The 19975-nt window shown below is 36.9% G+C and overlaps 1 long non-coding RNA gene across 1 annotated transcript in view; it reads right to left on the bottom strand.

Moving 5' to 3' along the window:
* Nucleotides 1–3861: 3861 nt before the first annotated feature.
* LOC147654280 (uncharacterized) overlaps nt 3862–19975 on the bottom strand; it is a 26584-nt gene continuing 10470 nt past the window's right edge. The window contains exon 2 of the long non-coding RNA XR_015284846.1: nt 3862–6365. This is a non-coding gene — a long non-coding RNA (uncharacterized LOC147654280). The remainder of the gene's footprint in view (nt 6366–19975) is intronic.

Raw genomic sequence — 19975 nt, 5'->3', positions numbered from 1 at the left:
TCAGAAAAAAGTTGTCTAAAAGAAATCTAGTTGCAGTCACTAGCAGCTTCTAGGGGATAAAAATTATTTTGTTGGATTAAAAAAAGTTTAGAAGGAATGCTCTCATGCAATGGCAGATAAGTGGCCTATCCTTATCAATTAACATGGTAATATCAAAAAAAGATAAAGACAAAGAGAAATAAAGCACAAATAAAACACACTCCTTCAGAATGACCTAAGAATATAAAAGTGAACCCAGAAGAGAGAGATCAAAACAATCTTATATAGGATGCCTTTACATATGCACACACATTGCTGTCAGCAAAATTCACAGGACAACTCTCTTGCTAATTTTCCATTGTGAAGAAATAAACATAAGTCAAGTATCCCAACTTGGATATATAACCCAGTAGAGCAAATTTCTTCAAAGGAATTGAAGTACACAGGAACCAGAGCTAAGAACAGCCTCAAAACAAAGGCATGTTTATCCACAGCTGATCTTACTCAAGACAGAAAAAGCATTACCAACAACAGTGCAATTCATCTGCTCCAAAAATCAATAATACTCATATTTATCTTCCCACATACAAGCTGGCCAGCTCTTCTCTGCTACAAAGTAAGGTGCATGGAGTGGAATCAGACAAAAAGAAACACTGTCCAGTTTCACCAAAGATGCTTCTCTAGATGGTAATTTAGCTATGCTGAACACTAATATATCTCTATGCTTTCTGTGAAGCTTCTTTCTTAGTGGAATAGGATATAGCAGGGGTCCTCCACATAACATCCTAGTTTAAGGTCTTAGTGGCTGATGGGGAATAAGTGAGAGCCCTGGTCCTGGCTGAGGGACAATCTGACAGACTACTTTATTGTCCAATGTGAAACTCAGCCTGTAAACAGATTACAGGATTCAAACATACTATCACTAACAAAGAAAATCCCATCAATAGCCCTAACAACTGCCAAAACAACTGGAGATGATAGAAAAAAATAGATACCTAAATGAGGACACACATTATATCCACTGGAGAGCATTGCTACAGAGTAGGTCTTGACTTAAACCAAGTTATTTGTCTAAAACATGCCAAACAATAGCTAAGAGATTTTTTTTATCATATTGTTTCAGTGTGCCTTTTGTCTATTATTACTAAGAATTACAGCCTACTCTTTTGTCAAGGTCAGTGCTGGAATATGTATCTAGATAGTACCTCAGCTTTTTCTAAAGCTATTAACCACAGGCACTCAGCACTGCAGACATCCAAATTCTTCTCTCTCCCTTCTTGTAAAAAGGGCTTGTGATATAATTGATACCAATTCTAGGAAGCAGAGAAGAAAAGCAAATATTTTCATTGTGGTGTTTGTGAATTCATTTTCAGTAAGTACATCATGTTATTATGAAGATGTCCGTAAGTGCTTTGCGAGCAAGAAAGAGCAGAGCATTTTAGATTGGTTGTTTGAGAGGAATACCTTTAACAACACTGACCTGAGAGTGCCTTAAATGAAGCAGAAACTATGCATCTAATTAGGTTCTGTATGTGAACCATCAATGTCAATCACTGCTCTACAGCTGATACTCACTGCAGAGTTGAAACGCTTAATTACATAGAAGCCTATTGTATTTTGTGTTTGAACTGAATAAAAAACATCCATCAGAGTTGTTCTAACCACACCATTACCGGCTGGGCTAATAGAAGGACAGTATCAACAAAATGTTCTTACATATGCTTTTCTTGTTAACCCAGATGACCAAAAAGGAGATACCTGTGTCAACAATGACTACCCTGCTGGCCAAATGAAGCTTATGTCTACACCAGATTTCTACCAGCAAAAGAGGATGTTATAGCTTAAATTTCCATAGGACTTGTATTTCAATAGGACTTACATATCCAAGTAATATTCACAGCCCCCAAGTCAGAACAGGTCTCACAGCTGCAGCTCTCACTGTAGTTAATGGAAACCTCATCTGTATAATTGTACCAATGTAACCAATTATAGAATTTGATTTCCAATGCAAGATTTCGCTGGATTGTTTTGACAGTGCTTAGTTGATAAGACTGTGGTATCCCTAGTAGTTCTATGTATTTGAACAGACCTATTAAGAGAAACAGGAAGGATACCATAGCAAGCTCTACAATAAATAGACTGCCAAAATTCTGTTTCAGTAGAAAGAAGCAGCATGTCCCTTCATACAGGTACTTTGTGTTCTACGATTCTAGAAGATTAGAGGACAAATCAAATTGAAGCAGAGTCAGTCTTCAGATGAACAAGTTAAAATTGAATTTCATTGTGTTACCATCAAATCTCTGGATCTGTATCTCCAGATCTCTGGATAAAGCCTTTACATCATGATAAACACAAGAGAAGGCAAGGAAAGAAAAAAATTTGGAAGAGACACATATCCTTGATTAAAAAATCAATCTTGTATGTAAATTTTAGATTTTTTTTTTCAGCTGTTGTCAAAGAAAGGATAACATAAGGTTATATGGTTTTGGATTTTTTTTTAGATTGCCCGCAAGAGGATGTTTTAGTTGTTTCCATTCTCAGCAGACGTTGAGGTTATAACATCTTCTATCAGACCTCCAAGAAGCCTTTTTTTCCACACTTGCAGAAATGCACATCCCGCTGGAGTCAGACAGCTCCCCCATGACAATTCCAGGGCCTTGCAGCTTCTACTCCTCTCCCCACTGGTTTTCAGACCAAGGAGACATTGCACTGCCTGGGTCTGAGGTGGCAGCCACGTGGGCCATAGCAAGATAGCTCCCTTCTCTAATGATACATGAGAGAGAACATCAGCTGTGGGACCTAGGGAGTTAAGAAGCAATTAACTGATGAAAAAAAATTCATAATTGAGAAGACATCTTGCCAAGAACAGGACTGACCTGGGGATCTTCACTCCACACTCCATTCTGCACCAAAAAATTTGGAATTTTAAGGTGCCTCAGATTGCCAGCAGTGGAAATAATCTGTGCTTATCCCAGTGAAGCATGGATTTAACAGCAATGCTGTGTTGCCTTTCACAATATTGTGTAGGACAAAGCAGTATCATACCACTCTATCAAAGTACTGCACTGCAGATAAATTTTGTCCCAGCTTGGCATTCTGCTATCTCATCTTCCAAAAACATAACTTTCTGAATTCCTGCACTATAAAATTTTACAATCAAGAGATCAACAACTTGTAACTGTATTTCCAGAAGTAATAAATTAATAAAAGCAAACTCATGCATCTAATTTCTGTCCGGTTTTGTTATTTTTTGTGGGTTTTTTCTTTTTGTAGGGGGTGACTTTTGTTTGTTTGATGCTTGGTTTTGGTTTTTTTTAACATTTTTGCAGGGGAAATACTTTGCTTAGACAGAAAACAGCCGCTGAAATTTCTGGATCATCTGAAAATTGGGAATTCCAACAGTAGCAAATAAACTCATTTATTTCTAGTCCTTTTCCTTCAACAGCTAGTAGTAGACTGATTTACTGACAAAAGTAGCTATTTTTCCCCACAGCCTGATACAAAATAAATCAGTTCCCTTTACAATGCAGTGCACAGAGCTTAATATAATGCTGCTGGGACAGAGGGCACCTGCAAAGGAACCAGATGTTAGATCATGAAGATGACTGAGCAATATACTTTTGCACAGTTCTCATTTATCTGTGAGCAGTCTGACAGAACATCTGGTGTTGGGAATTCATCAGCTATTCTTCACTGATATGCTTTCTAACAGACTGGTCTAGGGGTGACAGTGAATGCTGATCATATTTCCTTAGATTCCAGTGAAATCACAATATGTAAGCAGAATATAAAGGAGAAGAAATAAGACATGGACGTGAACAACATAAAAAGAACATAAACAAGTAAACAGAAAAACAATTGTGGGAAACAGGAAGAAGCAGGTAAAAGCATAATTATATTTATTGTATTTTAACATCAGAAACTGTGAACTGATACGAAAATATGCAAAATCATTCTATATATAATATTATATATATTTTGGCAAATAAAGTTCCGCAAACAGCACTATAGAAGCATCTACATTATCACAGATTTGGAATATGCATGTGCTTTTATCTGTGCAAAACCTTTATTACTGCAGTCTATTCTGACACCCTTGCAATTAGGCCAGCACCTCTTCCACCTCTTTGAAGTTTGGGCAAAAAAAAACAGGAGACATATCTCATGTCAAGTATGATCATGTGCTTGAGCAATGAATTCCTTTCTTTTTTATTTAATCCTTAAAGAAAGCATAATAGTTACCACACTTCTGCCTATACTTGCTTTTCACTGAAAGAGCAGTTTTACAGTTTCTTCAATCATTTGGGAAATTTCTCTTCAAATTTCTAAGGCTTTGCTACAAGGACCTCACTCACAAGGCTCTTCCCGTAAAACTGAAGACTGAAGAGTTTATTTCTAATTCTTAATCTTCGCTAGGAATTCATCACTCTGGTTCAATATTCTCTCTCACAGGAATTTAGACTTTCAATGCTGCAAGAAATTTAAATTCTTGCATCAAGAGTTGCCCCCCATATTAATTAGCAATTGCACTGCCTAACAAGAAAATTTTTTTAAAGCTTAGGTAGCCCAGAACAGAAGTGGTGGGCACAGACCTCAAACCTGAAAATGCTACATAAAATTATGTAAGTTGCTGCAGTGATTTGCCTAGTCCATGTGCTGGTAAGAAAAACAATAAAACTGCCCAAAAAAACCCACCAAAAATCCAACCCCAAAAGCAAATCATGAAAATGTCTAAAACCATGAAAATGTCTAAATCTCCTTGATAGGAAAGTTGTGGAATTCTAATATTGTAAAATTATGGAAAGCTGTGCACCATCTAGCCTTACTTTCTTTGTTAGTAAAGGTATCTGCCTTCTTCCTCCTGGCTCTGGACTCAATTTTATTTTTATGGATTCTAGTTCCAGCCTGCTCTTTTTTGGTTTTGTTTTGTTTTTTTGGTTTATTTTTTGGGGTTTTTTTTTGGTTTGTTTTTGATTTTGTTTTTTGTTTTGTTTTGTTTGTTTGTTTGTTTTGTTTTTGTTCCCACAAATTTGACAGTATTCTAGGATAAATATCTTGGGGAAACATAGCACATGGATTACCCTTTCCACTGGTACTAGTGAAGTACCAGCTTCCGTGATCTCTGCTGTGCTGCGTCAAAGGCCATTCCACTTTCTTCTGAAGGGCTGCGAATTTTTTTTCACAATTTTGTGAAAATTGTGAAAAAGAGAGAGTCAGACCTGCCAATCATGGTAGATCTGAAGAGGCCAATATCCAACTAGTACTCCTACTAAACCTCAGCTGTGACAGAAGTACAGTTCCAAACTGATCCCAAGACTGCTCTGAAAGCAATTGTCCAATGAATTTGACAACTTCTTATACTTTCTCATGTTCAATTTTAACAGTGACTGTCAGACACCACAACCTGCTACATCTCTCAGGGTACAATCTATCTTTCTGTCAAGAAGTGTTTAAAACTATTTAATCTACTTGTCTGCAGAGTCTGGTGCTCCTGTCCTTTTTTCATAACCAGAACTATTGATTATATTGCAGATTTCTTTCATGGTTGAATTGTTCAATAATGGTATGACTTGGGATAAAATCTTTTCTTCCCTGGAAGAATAGTGTTATACATGGACCAGCTTTTACCTTCTGTCCTTCTCATATTTGGCCCCATAGTAAATTATGTAGTTTCTGCTGCCACAGTATCACAGACTGCCTGAAATTGGAAGGGACATCTGGAGATCATCTGGATACAAACTAAAATATAGGAGGTTCCCACTGAACATCAGGAACCACATTTTTACTGTGAAGGGGACTCAGCACTGAAATAGGTTGCCCACAGAGATGGAGTATCTTGGGATTCTCTTGGGAGGCATTCAAAAACTCTTTGGTCTTGGTCCTGGGTAACCAGGTCTAGATGACCCTGCTTGAGCTAGTTCACTTTCTACTGCATGCCCATGACTTGCATCATTTCTAGACCATTTCTAGACCAATCTGAGAGAAATTTATTCAGCTTTATTTGGCTTGGGTGACTTCATTTGGTCATTCATATATGCCTTCACACCTTGTCATTTGTTTGTGCTACAATGATGAACTAAGAAAATAAGCTGTCCTTATGCATTTTTATATAAGCTGGAACGTTCTGACATCTGGCCAAGCAACAATCTCTCTAAGCTTTCTTACTGCTACAGAAAATACTTTTGTGACACTGTGTTTCAGCCTGCCCAGACATTTTGCATTTATTGTTCTAACAAAATTATTCAACCATATTCTATACATTCACTTTATGGTAATAAAAATACAAGAACATTTGGATTGATAATAGCTCTTACGCTATTTGTTCCACATTATTATAGATGGGTCCCAGCTCGCAGCATTTCTTCTTGATACTTCAAGTTAACATCCTGATAAGAAAGAAAAGATAAATTGGATTTTTAAAATCAGGTAAATTAAATTTTGAAGAAGGTAGGTGACAGCATATATTTGATGCTGCTGGTGGTTCATAAGCATCCAAACTCTATAGAACACAAGAGAAGAAGAGGCTTTTTTGGCCTATAGCAAGCATCTTTCTAGCAGTCTTCTAACTCATTCTCCATGTTTCTAAATTTAAACTGATTCTATCTTCCAGCCTCAACTCCAATCTGTTCTTTTTCCATCTCAGGGTGTATCACACACACCAAATATCCTCCACAGTGTTTATGCTAACTACTGAGCACTGTTACACCTTCTTCTCTTCTGGGCAAAGTATGTGGTGAACTGTCTTTTATAGCAATATTTAAAGGGAGAGCAATTATTTAGTAAGGTGTGTCTTAGTCTAGTGCTCAATCTTATGCATTTCATTGTTTATACAGAAAAACACTAATGAAGAAAAGTTAACAGATACAGTTCTAATTCCTTTGGCTTTTCAAATAAGCATTGTTTATTGACTGAATATTTCTCAAGCACAACATTATAATCTGAATTTTTTTTACCCCATTAACTTACAAGTAAAATGCCAGGTGTTTCCAGGAGGTACCAAACAAAGTTTTCAGTTTTCAGCAGAACCCTATGCTTTTGAACAAAATCGGTGTTGTACTTCATGCAAAATATTGAATATGAGAGAAGCATTGACTGTAAGGAGCTCAGTGATAAAACTGGCATATTATCAATCATTCCATCTAGGGTATTTGTCTGTTAGAGTGACTACTTCAATCAGCCCAAAGTGCAATAATCCAGTTGATTGATGCTAACAGCCTGTTCAAAAGAAACGACAGCTACTTCGCACTTCATACCTTCTAAAGCACAGAAGTCTCAGCTTCACAAGGGTGTGGTGCAGCAGAACCTGACTCTGAAGATATTGAATTCATAAAGCAATTGATATATCATCTGGGAATGTCTGTCAACTTTATTTGGAGCTCAGATTTTGATGAAGTTCAATGGCAGTTGAATGTCTGAAGCAAGCTCAGCTTCACCTATGCCTGCATTTCAGTTTTTCATATGCATGAATCTGGGAACATTCCATTCTTGGAATAAAGACTATCATCTATCCTCTGTATCTCTTCCAGGACACCTCTTTACATGTCTGGTATGTACAGTCACTGAATTTTCCACATGGCAATCTAGAAAGGGTGTGGATTATCTGGAGAAGGTTCAGAGAACAAGGCTGGTAAAAGACAAGCAACATTTACTAGAAGAAGAAAATGGAATTGTTTTCCTTAGAGAGTCAGGACTAGTGAGATGTTTATTGTTCTTTTCAAATATTTAAGAGGTAGCCCTGTCATGATAAAGGGGATAAACACCTTCCATGCCCACCATGAATAACAATATTAGTGTTTTCAATTATAGCAGTAGAGCTTTGTTATCTCTACTAACAACATTGTCCAGCACTGGAAAATAAAACCTTTCTTGCAAAAACAATGAAGAGCAAGAATGTTGTCAATCAAAGTCAGAACCTCCATCCCAGAAGATTTTAAGCATTTGTTGGATAGGTAACTTTCAGAAATTAAATCCATTTCATGTACACCTACTTTATGATTTCATGTATATCTTCATGCATACTGTCCTTTATCTGTGCCCATTTCCACCATGTTTTCTATGATTGAATTCTCCCTTTAAGTCAGGTTCAGACAATTTTTACAGGCAACCCAATCTGCTCCAGAAGGCACTTAGATATCTGTCTATGGCTTTTGATGTACTTCCAACTTTAAAATTTTCAGATAATCCAAAGAAGCATTTCAGTTGAAGATACATTGTTTGATATTTAAGTCATGGATTTTTCTGTGGCTCTGAAATGCAATTGCAGCCTCTTCAATATATGCCATTTATTCTCTCTTGACATTTCCATTGATTGTGTAGAGAAAGATAGCTTTGACTTGCAGCTAATGACTCTATTTTGCTACACAGATAAAAAATCTAGAAGAGATTGTGTGATAAGTGGATTTTAGTTCTTTTTATTAGTGTCAGGCCACAAAATTTTGATTATGCTCATTTTATTTCTTATCTTTCTTGCCAGATTTTTTGCTGCACAAGATTCAAATATATCTCTACTGAAAGTCTTATGAGAGAGAATACTGATAGAAAATTAAATAACAGTTTATGAACCTTTCTGATAAGAAAATTTTAAGCTGTCAAGATTCATCTGAATCAGTTCTGGGAAAAGAGCAAGGCTGCAATAATATAATATTTTTCTAGTTCACTTGATGATGTATTTCATTAACAAAACAATTTGCTCTAGACCTTGGAACAATTATTGCAAGGTACAATCAGCCGTTGCCATGGTTTAACCCCAGTCAGCAGCAAAGTCCCACACAACTGCTCCCTCACTTGCCCCTAGTGAGATGGAGAAGAAAATCTGAAGAGTCAAAGTGAGAAAACTCATGGGCTGAGATAAAGAGAGTTTAAGAGATGAGGTAAAAGGTGCTCACACAAGCAAAGCAAAACAAGAATTCCTTCCCCAGTTCCCATGGATAGGCAGGTGTTCAGCCATCTCCAGAACAGCAGGGCTCCGTCACAGTAGTGGTGGCTTGAGAAGACAAATACCATAATTTCAAACATCCCCTCTTCCTTCTTCTCTCCCTAGCTTTATCTGTGAGCATGACACCTTGTGGTATGGAACATTGGGTCAATTGGAGTCAGCTGTGCCAGCTGTGTCCCCTCCTGACTCTTTGTGCACATCCAGCATCCCATGGGGTGGGCTGAGGAGCAGAAAAGACTCCTTAAAGTGCTGCCCAGCAATAGTTAAAATATCCCTGTGTTATCGATCCTGCTTCCAGCATAAATCCAAAACATAAGCCTCATGCCAGCTACTGTGAAGAAAATCAACCCTATCCCAGCCAAAACCAGGACAACCACAAGGCCTATCACTCTTCACTAATGAAAGTTAGACTGATTTTGAAGGGCAGAAGAATGCTCCATTTCAGAAGAGAAAGTTTTCTGTAGTACTTTATATAATTTATTAAAATTTTTCAGTCTATATAACTTTCAAAAATTTTCCTTATGCTTAGCCTCTCTTTTTACCACTGGAAACCATGCACAATTCTCTGTTCCTCATGGTATGGTGGAAGTACAGAGAATTTTCAGCTTACTTAATCTCCATTCTTTTCCCAACTCTTCAAAATATTTAAGAAACTTAGAATATGTAATAAAAAGGCATTAGCACAATTTTTAACACTAAACAGTGACCTTGGAACAAACATCTAAGTGTCCCACATGATAAAAACCCCACACCAGAGACCCAGATCCAAGTTCACAAAAATATATGCAAGTAATGTAAGAGTTATTGTATATTCTTCTGCTAAAAAATGTATAGATCAGCCAAGGATTGATTTTCCAGAGCAAGCAGCTCCACAGGACACGTTTCCTGAATGATCAATATATTATTGCATATTCAGTAAGTGATGAACCTTGGCTGCTTCTGAGAGTATTTATCTTCCCTTCTTCCATAGAGAAGGGCCATGAGCAGTGGGTATTTGTGACCCAAACACAATCTACAGTGGCAATGTCATTATCATATTCTCCCTGGTGGCTGGAATATTCCTTTATGTCACTGTCACAAGGGACTGAAGAGATACTTCAGGATATGATTTTTACAAAGAGCCCACTCTTCCCTTTTCCTAGAACATTTCCCCAGCTTCTGATATTGAAATCATGAAGCAGAACTGAAGGAAGAGCTCATGTCTCTGTCTAGTCATTTTCCTTCTCCTCAGAACCCACATATAGTTAGGTTGTAAAAGCTTACAGAGATGATGTTTAGAAAGTGATGAGTCTCTTCCTGTTTTCATGCAGGAGTTAACTAATTGGGCTAAGAACAACTATACCAGATCAACTCAAAGGTCTTTTTAGTCCAGAATCTTATCTCCAACAGTTATAAACACAAGAGTATAATAACAAGACAAACACACTGTAATACTACAGCACCTCTTTAGACTACAGTCACTGGCTGTAAAGAATTCTGCCTTAGGAAGCCAGAGTTGATTAATGGCTTGGGTTTTTTTTTTGGTAATACACAACCTAAGACTCAGTTTCATGAGTGTAGATTCTGTGCAGAAAACCAAAAGTCTACCTAGTTATTATTGAAACAACCTCAGAGTTAATTTAAGATTCAGTGTTGCAGTTTATGTTGTAATGATTATCACTTGAAATGCTTCAAAGATGTTCAATTAAGGTTCAGATTTTATATCCCATTGCACCTGTCTCCACCACTATCACTTTGCTGCTGTGGCTCTTAAACTTCAGTATGCTCTGAATTGGGCTCAGGAAAATATTGAAGTTGTAACTTTTGGGAATTGCTGCCAGGAATAAATCAAAGATTAATTAAAAGTATTTCAGAGTAGGACTTCCTTTCTGCCACTGCTTAAAAAAGTGTACATTCTTCTTTTTTCCAAAATACTTTTTTAAAATTGATTTCTTAGCTTTAGGAATGTTTTCATTTTTTAGATGGACAAAAATTATTTTGTAAATAAAGAAATTAAAAATTGCAAAATCATTACTTAAAAAAAAAATTGCAAAAATTATGCGTTCTTTTTCTAATCTCTTGAAAGAAAAGCATTTTAAAATATTTCTTTCTTCCTGTCCAGCTTTCTTTCATATATTGCTTTCTAATTCAAATAATATTCAAAGAGAAAAAGCCAACATTGTTTGCCATATGGAAGACGACAAGAATTGTTAATGAAATACTTATGCACCAATATAACAGGTGCTAAAATGAAAAAAAAAAATAATTATTTCTTAAAATTATTGCTTGTCTGCTTCTAAAGAATCATTCTTTAATTAACATTGACCTAACACTGTCATTTTGCAGATGCATATTTGCCATTTTCTTCTTTATTTTGATTTGCCTGATTAGTCTCTGCCTCATGTAAAAATTAACCACATTAGATGCCTGTGTTCTGCCATGAATAAGAAGCTAGGAATATATCAAATGGATCAGATAATTCAGCAGACTAATACTTTCAGTAACTTCAGTATAAAGATTTTGGATCATCTCTGCAACATACTCTGAAAATACTAAAATTATATCTCAGAGTTTTGCTTGTTAGCTAGCAGATAGACAGCTGAAGAAACTCAGGAGACATTAACATGGAATAATCTATTTAGTACAACTGGCCTATTGTTAATGTAGTTAATGTATTTCTTTGATGTGAAAAATTTTAGATGCAGTGGAGATAACATAGATATTCATTCATTTTCAGATATGCATTTATTATGTCTGAAGGCCTCTGAAGAGAGACATAGTTCAGAGAGGCAAATGCATAAATTACTAGTCTACTTAGACTGCCAAAAGACAAATTATATATAAAAAAAAAAAAGTATTCAAGTTGCCCACTTTGTAAAATATCCAAGTGAATGAAGCACCTGAGCAAATTTTGGAATGCTCTGGGCTGAGAGCTGACAACCAAGCCAAGCTATGAGGTAGTTTCAGCAGTTCTAGGTTTTCTGTTTCTTCCTCTCCTAGCATGGCTCCCCTTGGATGGCTTCAGTTAACAAGCTGTGATTTTAGACTTCCAGGAAAAAAAAAGATAAAAGATCAAAGAATAAGGACATTTTAATTTTAGTTGCTTAAAAAGTACTGAAATCATTGTTAAAGGGTAAGGACATGAACACTATGTTTAACTACAGCTATAAGGAACAGCTTTAAAATACAAACCTTCTTATTTTTCCAGTCATGGAATACCCATGAACTTATTTAACTTTAAGGTGGTGTGTCAAGAAGAAAAAAAAATGTACATTTTTAGTGCTCCAGAGAGGAAATAGAACTCACATGTCTTTGCAAAGCTTCAGCTGTTTTGATTAGAGGAAGGTTTCTTTCTAAGGAAGCTGTTAACTACAGGAGTTTAAAAATGCTATTTTAAGATACAGAAATAAAGCAGTTACACCTCAGTGAGCTTCAGCACATGATTTCTGGCTGCTTTTAAAGGGGTGCAGAGGGGTTAATTGGCTTTCTGCAAAAATGCAGAAGAATATGCTGACTGATCCAAGAATTATTTTGGAGACCAGATAAGGAAATACACATGCACACACAGTTCGTGGAAGCACTGTCAGCTAAACCAACAACCATTTAAGTTGTGCATTCACAAGATGCCTAAAACCCTGTGAAAACACCATATAAACCTTAGAGGAGGAAAAGACAGCCTGATGAGAGTGGCTTGCTCATTTTATGGGTACACTGAAAGGAAAACTGGGATCCTTCTCCAAAGAAAGCTTGGAAGAGCATGAAAGGTTTCTAAGAGATTTTAAGAGAAATGTAAAGAGAAAAACATCTACTTCATGCAATTTTACAGGTTTGCCTTTTGCAGCAGATACCAGGGATGAGAACCTCTAAGCCTCGGTGACTATGGAGCTGTTTCAGTCAGCCTGAAGGCTTTGGGATATGAGTTAGGAAGTTTGTCAAAGCTGTTTTCTGTTGCAGATCAGGTCAGTCCTAGACCAACCATGTGAATGGGCTTCAGTATGAAATAGCCTTAGCAGCAGCTGTAAAAAACCTTCTGAGGGGATAGTGAATGTGCAGCAAGTCTGGTGACTTTCTGTGCATACAAGATTTATGCACCAGGCTCCAAAACCACCATGATCTTCCCTGACATTTTTTGCCCCACCATCAGTTTGCCATTGCAGAGATAGATTCATCCAGATACACATGCACCAAGGATGTTTGCTACTTTTGCCACAGTGAAAGGGAAAAAGGACAATGACAATGGTGGCTTCTCTCTCCCACAAGAACAGAGACTGAGGCAGCATCCTTGTCATTCCAGTAACATTAAGAGCACACAGTGCATCACTTTGACACTCAAGTCCAATAAGCATATCTTTCTTGGGTTTATCTAAGTTCATCACCAGTTCTGCTCTCTGCACTTCTATAAACTCATCACTTCATACTGGCACTGTTTTTATATCCACCCTGTCTGATGCCATCCATCAAACATGCAACAGAGACACTTCTTGTTTTCAAGTCTTTCCTTTATACTCATTTTAAAGCCAGGAAGGGGCGGCCAGGCCTCAGGATTCCTGCTTCAAATTTTACAGTTTACTCCAAATAAGATGGCAGTAAACTTCTGAACATGCCCTTCAGCGACAGACTTTGCTGCAGAAAGGTCTGTGCCCATTTCAGACTGTGAGTGAAAGCAGATTTCAGATATTTGGTCTCCCATGAAAAAATCATCATCATTTATAGTCCCCTGGCACAGCTGAGTCAATGTGCACAGCTGAGTGCTAGAAATGCATGAAGGCAGATTATGGCATTTGATCAGGGTTAGAGAAATGTAACCCAATCATACAATACCAAGGCAGACTTAAAAAAGTTATAACCAAAAAATAATACATTTAATTAGACCTACAGAGTGAAGACACTGGTTGATTAAAGATTAAAGATTAAAGATTAAAAACTGAGTCAACACTTAATTTCTATTTAATTTTTATGGAAATTTTGCTGAATAGTGAAATTACTTCAAGAAAGACATAAAAAGAAAAGAAATTAACAGAAGAAAGCAGATATATAAACAATAGGTAAATCCACAGTCTAGCCCTCCTAGGGAATCTCAGGGATATTTTTCACCCTTCTTTTGGCAAGAAAACATTTCTCTCATTATGCAGGGCAACACTGGTACTTTACTGTCCCTAATTTCTTACCAGTTAGTGTGCCTGACTGCCCAGAGAAGAAAACATGTTAATTTAAAAACTAAATCTCAGGGCAATTTCTTTTTGCTTCTGCTACCATATCTAAAGAGATGGATATACCGCATTTTGCAAAGTTCACAAAGGGCTGGTATCACTACTGCTATTAATTTCAGACAGCTACTATAATGACAAGTATAAATGTCCTGGGAGAAAAGCATGTTGGCAGTATGAAATATTATATTTGAAAATCTTTTTGAGATTGACCTGGCTTTCAGTTAGTGACAGCTTTAATCATAATGGAGGCTTTGTGACAGTCTTCAAATTTAAACTACTCATGAGACACACACATTAATCCTGGAGAATAAAGGCTATTAGTCCTGCTTTTCAAAAAATCTTTCAAATCTGACCAAACTCTTATCTAGCTTAGAAATAAACATCCTAAAGAACCCTAATAATGGGAAAGATAACCCAGATCATGATTTACAGGAAAACATGAATTTCCTAATGTAGAGCACTAATCCCACAAAAAAAAAAATCCAGTTTCTGTGTCAAGAGAAGTGATTTCACTCCTATTATGCAATTCTACATTTGAAGAAGTATTGCTGTTTCAAATGAATTGCTTATTTCTTCCTTAGTGGTTTCACATTTTGGCCCTCAGCATAACACAGAATTGTAATCTGCAGGTTACAAAAAATGTTATGGGAAGTTCATTCTAAATTTAATAAACCACTATTATTTAAAAATCACCCAAGAAAATGTATGCTTGTCATATACATAACCAAATTTAAAACCTGAATATATAATGTGACATCAAATCACACCATCTTAAAATTTCTTCCTATCATCTAAGGCATTTTGTATCTTCCTTAAAATAAGTCCTAAACAAAGAGATATAGCTTTGCTTTCAATACGGGTTGAGATTTGTCACTGACTTTAATAAAAGCAGGACTAAAATCTATAAACACAATGTATTCAAACACAATGAGAGAAGACAGACATCTAACCATGCAGCTGACTCATCTCAAATAAATGGTATATGGTTTAGAAACTAATCATCATCTGTCTTCACACCCTTTCTTGAAAATAATGGAATTTGAAGGAGTTTTATCCAAATATCACTACTCCGGAAATCATCATGAAAAGTGTTCTGAAAGCATTACATCAGAACACATGCCTGAAAGTTCACAGAAATTTTCTATGGAAGAGACACTGGGCAGCAGCTTTAAGAACAGGCTCAAAATTTAGCAGTTGTCTATTAAATGTAAAGGAGTACAGACCAGAATGCTAGCAAAAATCCCAAAAATTTAAACAAATAAATAATTTTCAATGCAACAATATTGCAGTACTTCTATACATTAACAAGGCAGTGTGCTAAGAAAGATTAAATTCAGCAGTATTATTGCATCCTAATGGTTCAGTGGGTAGGATACAAAACTGAAAACTCCCGCATGAAGAGAAAACAGGGAGTTTCATTGACTCTCAAAGGAGTTCACACTATCAGGACAAGGAAGGCACATGAATATACAGAGAATTAAAACCCAAATGTTGTTGGGGTTTTTCCTGAATAATTTGAAAAATGAATAAAACTTTTCAAAGCTTTTATAAATTCTATGACACAGATTTTGGCCAGGAAGGAAGTAATTTCTCATCTCCTGATATAGTTTTATGACAGTGACTTTTACAGGAGCACAGAGCAATGGAAAGCAATTGACACAATATAAGCAGATCTGCTGACCTAAAATAGAAAGGGTTGTCATTCATAAAATAAAGTGCTGAGTATCTGTTAGCAGTCTGCAGAGATCACTAAGGCACACTGATGTGTGTTGCTAAATGATGGGTAGAAAGAGAATAAATAGGGTATAGGTAGAGGGAGCTTTGTTGTCTGAGTGAGGCAGGATAGAGATGGGATGTGGCGGTCCATGCACTTGATGGAAATGATGCAATGCCACAGCACAGATGATAGTGTGGCTTGAGAACTCTGCCTTCCACTTAATTCTCTTTTATTTCATACACAGAGGGGTGTCTGGGTCATGTTACCCTAGGGTACATTCAAAAACCCTACCATATGTAAGTTAGAAGACAGATATACACAACAGCATGACATTCCTGAAGCACTGATCTTTAACTTCATAGCTCATTCACACCCCTCAGACCACTGGTCTTTTTAGGGTTTCTGGGCATCATAAGTATTTAGGTCCATGGTACAGAATTGCAGAGACCAGTGGTCTGAAATGCTACAAAGCTTTCTTTGAGATATGACACGGAGAAAATACTGCAGTCCTTTAACAAAAATACCCTCCAAATTGTTTTTGGCAAGAAATTCAAGGCAGTGAATCTGACTACCCAATCTCATCTTGATCTAGGCTGTTCATTAGCTTTCAATTCTTTCAGCTATGCCCATCTCATTTTCTGCCTCCTCCCTTTGTTCTAAGAAGCTTCATCACTTTCTCACTTTGCTTTACAGTCTTCTGCATAGTAATAGGAGTACAAATGAGGGAAAAAACAAGACCTGTTTCACTGTAATATTTTTCATTTGAGGATTGCTTTATGTGTTTATGTGAATGAAACTGAAATGTGAATAAAATTGAGTGGGTCTGTTTTATTTTATAAAAAACAACAAAAATAACAGAAGGGATAATTTTCCAGTTGACATAGCAAGTCAGAGCCAGAGATCTCAGGTTCTCAGATGCGAACCTTCAAACACCTCAGAAAGAATGATTTGCCAAAAGTAGACTCAAATGCCTGTCTGCAAAATCAAATTAACAACAGCAAGGTAAGATCTTTTGCTTTCCCTCAAATTGAAATATTGCAATAACTGGGCATATTTTAAAGTTTAAACACATATTTCCATTGCATTTGTTAAATAACACTCTTCCTCAACATGCCTTCCTGTGTGGCATATGAGAAACAGGCAAAGACATAAGGGCATATATTGTAACAGATACAGTGGATGGGGCAGTAAAAACAGAGGTATTTTCATGTCATCTCAGAAGCAGTACCAACATTGTTCACTGAAATATAAACAGATAACTTTTGTAATAGTAATAAAATTTCAAGATGTTTCTATTCTAAAAAACCAAATATTCAGGATGGAATTTCCTCATGTATAACGTCTGGTAGAAATAACCACAGAGCTCTTCTGTTGCCATGTAGCATGAATATGTAAAAAAGGTCCAAGAGTTGAGTCTCTTGCACAATCAGCTCCTGAAGCAGTAGGATCAAGACAAGGACCAACAGTCAAATTGAGCTTCACAAACATTTTTCCTGTTAAAAATGACTGGCTGGTGAAGCACCATAGCATCATTCTTTACTAATGACTCCATTTATAAAATGAAGAAATATCCCAACATCCCAATAAAATACCAGATAAAGAAGTTTGCAAGGGTACTTTATCTAATAAAAACAATCTTCCACCCCCAGCCTAAGCAGTTGGCAACTTCAAGGATTTTTATAATTTAAATATTCCACAGGCAGTATAATTTCAAATGCATTTTTAAAATATAACATTACTCTGGTTTTGCAGCAACAGGACTCTGGCAAGTTATTTAAAGTTTCTGCAGTCTGTGTTGCTCTTCAGTAACAGGAATATAATGTGTTTGGGTTTTTTTTCTGTGTATCTATATATAGAAAGTGAAGAAATCAGTAATATAGCAGCTATTAGGCATCTATAAATTATACAATATATATTCTAGGATGGCAGATTCTACCACTGCTCTAGTCCAATACAAAGCTGAATAAAACCAATTTTTTTATTAAGAATAATTATATTGTTTTACAGCAGCAAGTATCAGTTTTAGCTAAGTAAATTTACTTTTGTGTTTGTTTGTTGGAAATGAACACTAGCTTAGCTATGCAAGACCTGACCTTCAAGACTGGAAACAAAAAAGCACCAACAGCTTGGGGTGTTCATGCTGGTCTCAAAACATCCTGAAGATATAAGGATGTGGCATCTTTTGTTTTAGTGAAGAGCTGGCAGTTAATATCCAAAGCAAAAGCCCTAATAGGCATGTTCTTTCACATTACCTAAACTGAAGGCAAATGATGACCTTGCCTTAGGGCATGAGTAACATTCTTTTTTCCTAAGATGTAAATAGAAATAGTATTGCCAGTTTAGCTTTCCAGAAGAGAATGATCAGTAACTGCTGAAAACCTTCCCAGTCTACACGTGTGGAATAAAGTAGGTCAGGAAGCAGTCAATGGCAAAGCCTTTCAGAAAAGCTACCGGCAAGTGAAATGTGTGGGAAGGAAAGAAGTGGGCCTGTGATTTCTCATCCGTTCAGCCTTTCAAATGTGTAGGCTGCTGTTTAAGGTAGAACTGAGATAAACAGCTAGTTAGACATCAACTTCATAGTTGGAACTATGTTCCTTTTGAAGACCAGTTCTCAAATCAAAACCAAGGATAAGAAAACTGGAATACTGCAGTGAAAGCTGCTCACAGAACCAAGACAACCAAGGTCACCCCTTTTGTCTTCTCCTTCAGTCAACATGAAAGAAAGAGGGCATAAGCACAAGGGACCCATGCCAGTGTCCCTCACTTTGTGCTCCCTCCTAGGTACATCAAGCTGTGGCATCACAGCTTCTTTCTGGCTAACTGACTGAGTGTGTTGGCTGCAGCTGGCTGGCCTGAGCTGCATCCCATCACTGTGCTGCTCCTTCCTATCAGACCAACAGAGCGACAGAAGAGCCTGTGGCACTGCGCTTCCCCTGCAGATTTACAGTCCAACAGGATGCTATTAAAAAGCACACTGGCCTACTACAAGATATTTTGATCTCAGTAGTTTAATACACTTTTCTGTTTGAGCTTGTACATGCCTCGATTTCCATCAGCCTGGAGTAACCTCAGAGCTGCTCTAGAGCTTGATGAGCCAGGAGCTTGCTGGAGACCAGGATGTCATGATGGGGAGAGATTAGGTTTTCCTATGGAAAAGTAGTTCTACAGAAGGGAGAAAACCTTCCCTTTATTCATCCACATCACAAGGCGACTGAAAAAACAAAAATTATGTCTCTTGGCTTCTTACTACCTCAGCCTATACAAGTGCAAGATTCCCCAGTTATTATCACATCCCAAACATGCAAAAAGTTTCATTTTTTCTTTTCCATAGATAAAAGACATAAACCTCCTACCCTGCACCATTCTAGATTAAAAGGCAGTTTTGGGGAAGTTCTAACATTATTTCTTGTCATCCACTCAGCTGTGCAACTTTTCCTTTTGGGTTTAAGCTTCATTTGAGGGATGGCTTCCTTTTTTTCTTTTAAGGATAAAAGGTGTTCAGAGATAAATAAAAATACAAAAATCCTCTTAGAAAAATACTGTCAAGGCTGGCCAAAGTCCAATTAGATAGAGAGACATTTTCTGCCCTTCCTTGAATCAGAGAAACTATACTAATACGGAAAGATTTTCTCTTGAAAGATGCAAATGCCATTTAGTCACTAGGCCACATTTTGTTTAGTGCTCATCTCTGTCCTTTATGATCCCTCCCAGGCTGCTCACTCAAATTATCCAGTGGAACAGCAAGACTATTAAAATTCTGGAGTTTTCTATGTCCTCCAAATATTGCCAGCTCAGAAAACCTCTCCGCACACAGGCAAAACAAAAGCCAAATATAACGCACACATCTGTTGGGTCTTAGGAAAAATCAGTTTCCCCTGTTGCTATTCTTGTGTCCTCCTTGGACAGTAAATTCTAAATTAAGTAGCCACTACATGAAAATTAAAACCAGTTCTAAGAGCTACAGAAAACAACAGGCTTAAGTGATTCTGCTTATAGAGTGAATGCTATGGTGTTAGTGACCTGGAATACCTGGGATCTCTCTTGGTTCTGTCTTGAAAAACTCTGTGATCTTGGACATGTCTCTTCTCATTCTGGTGATAGTTCTCCCACACTATTTAGACAGCAAACCTTCTAACAAAGTCCCATCCCGTGACA

This window comes from Cyanistes caeruleus, chromosome 3 (assembly GCF_971803275.1).
Source record: "Cyanistes caeruleus chromosome 3, bCyaCae1.hap1.1, whole genome shotgun sequence".
NCBI classification, from domain to species: Eukaryota; Metazoa; Chordata; class Aves; order Passeriformes; family Paridae; genus Cyanistes; species Cyanistes caeruleus.
This window is presented reverse-complemented; position numbering and strand designations above follow the sequence as displayed.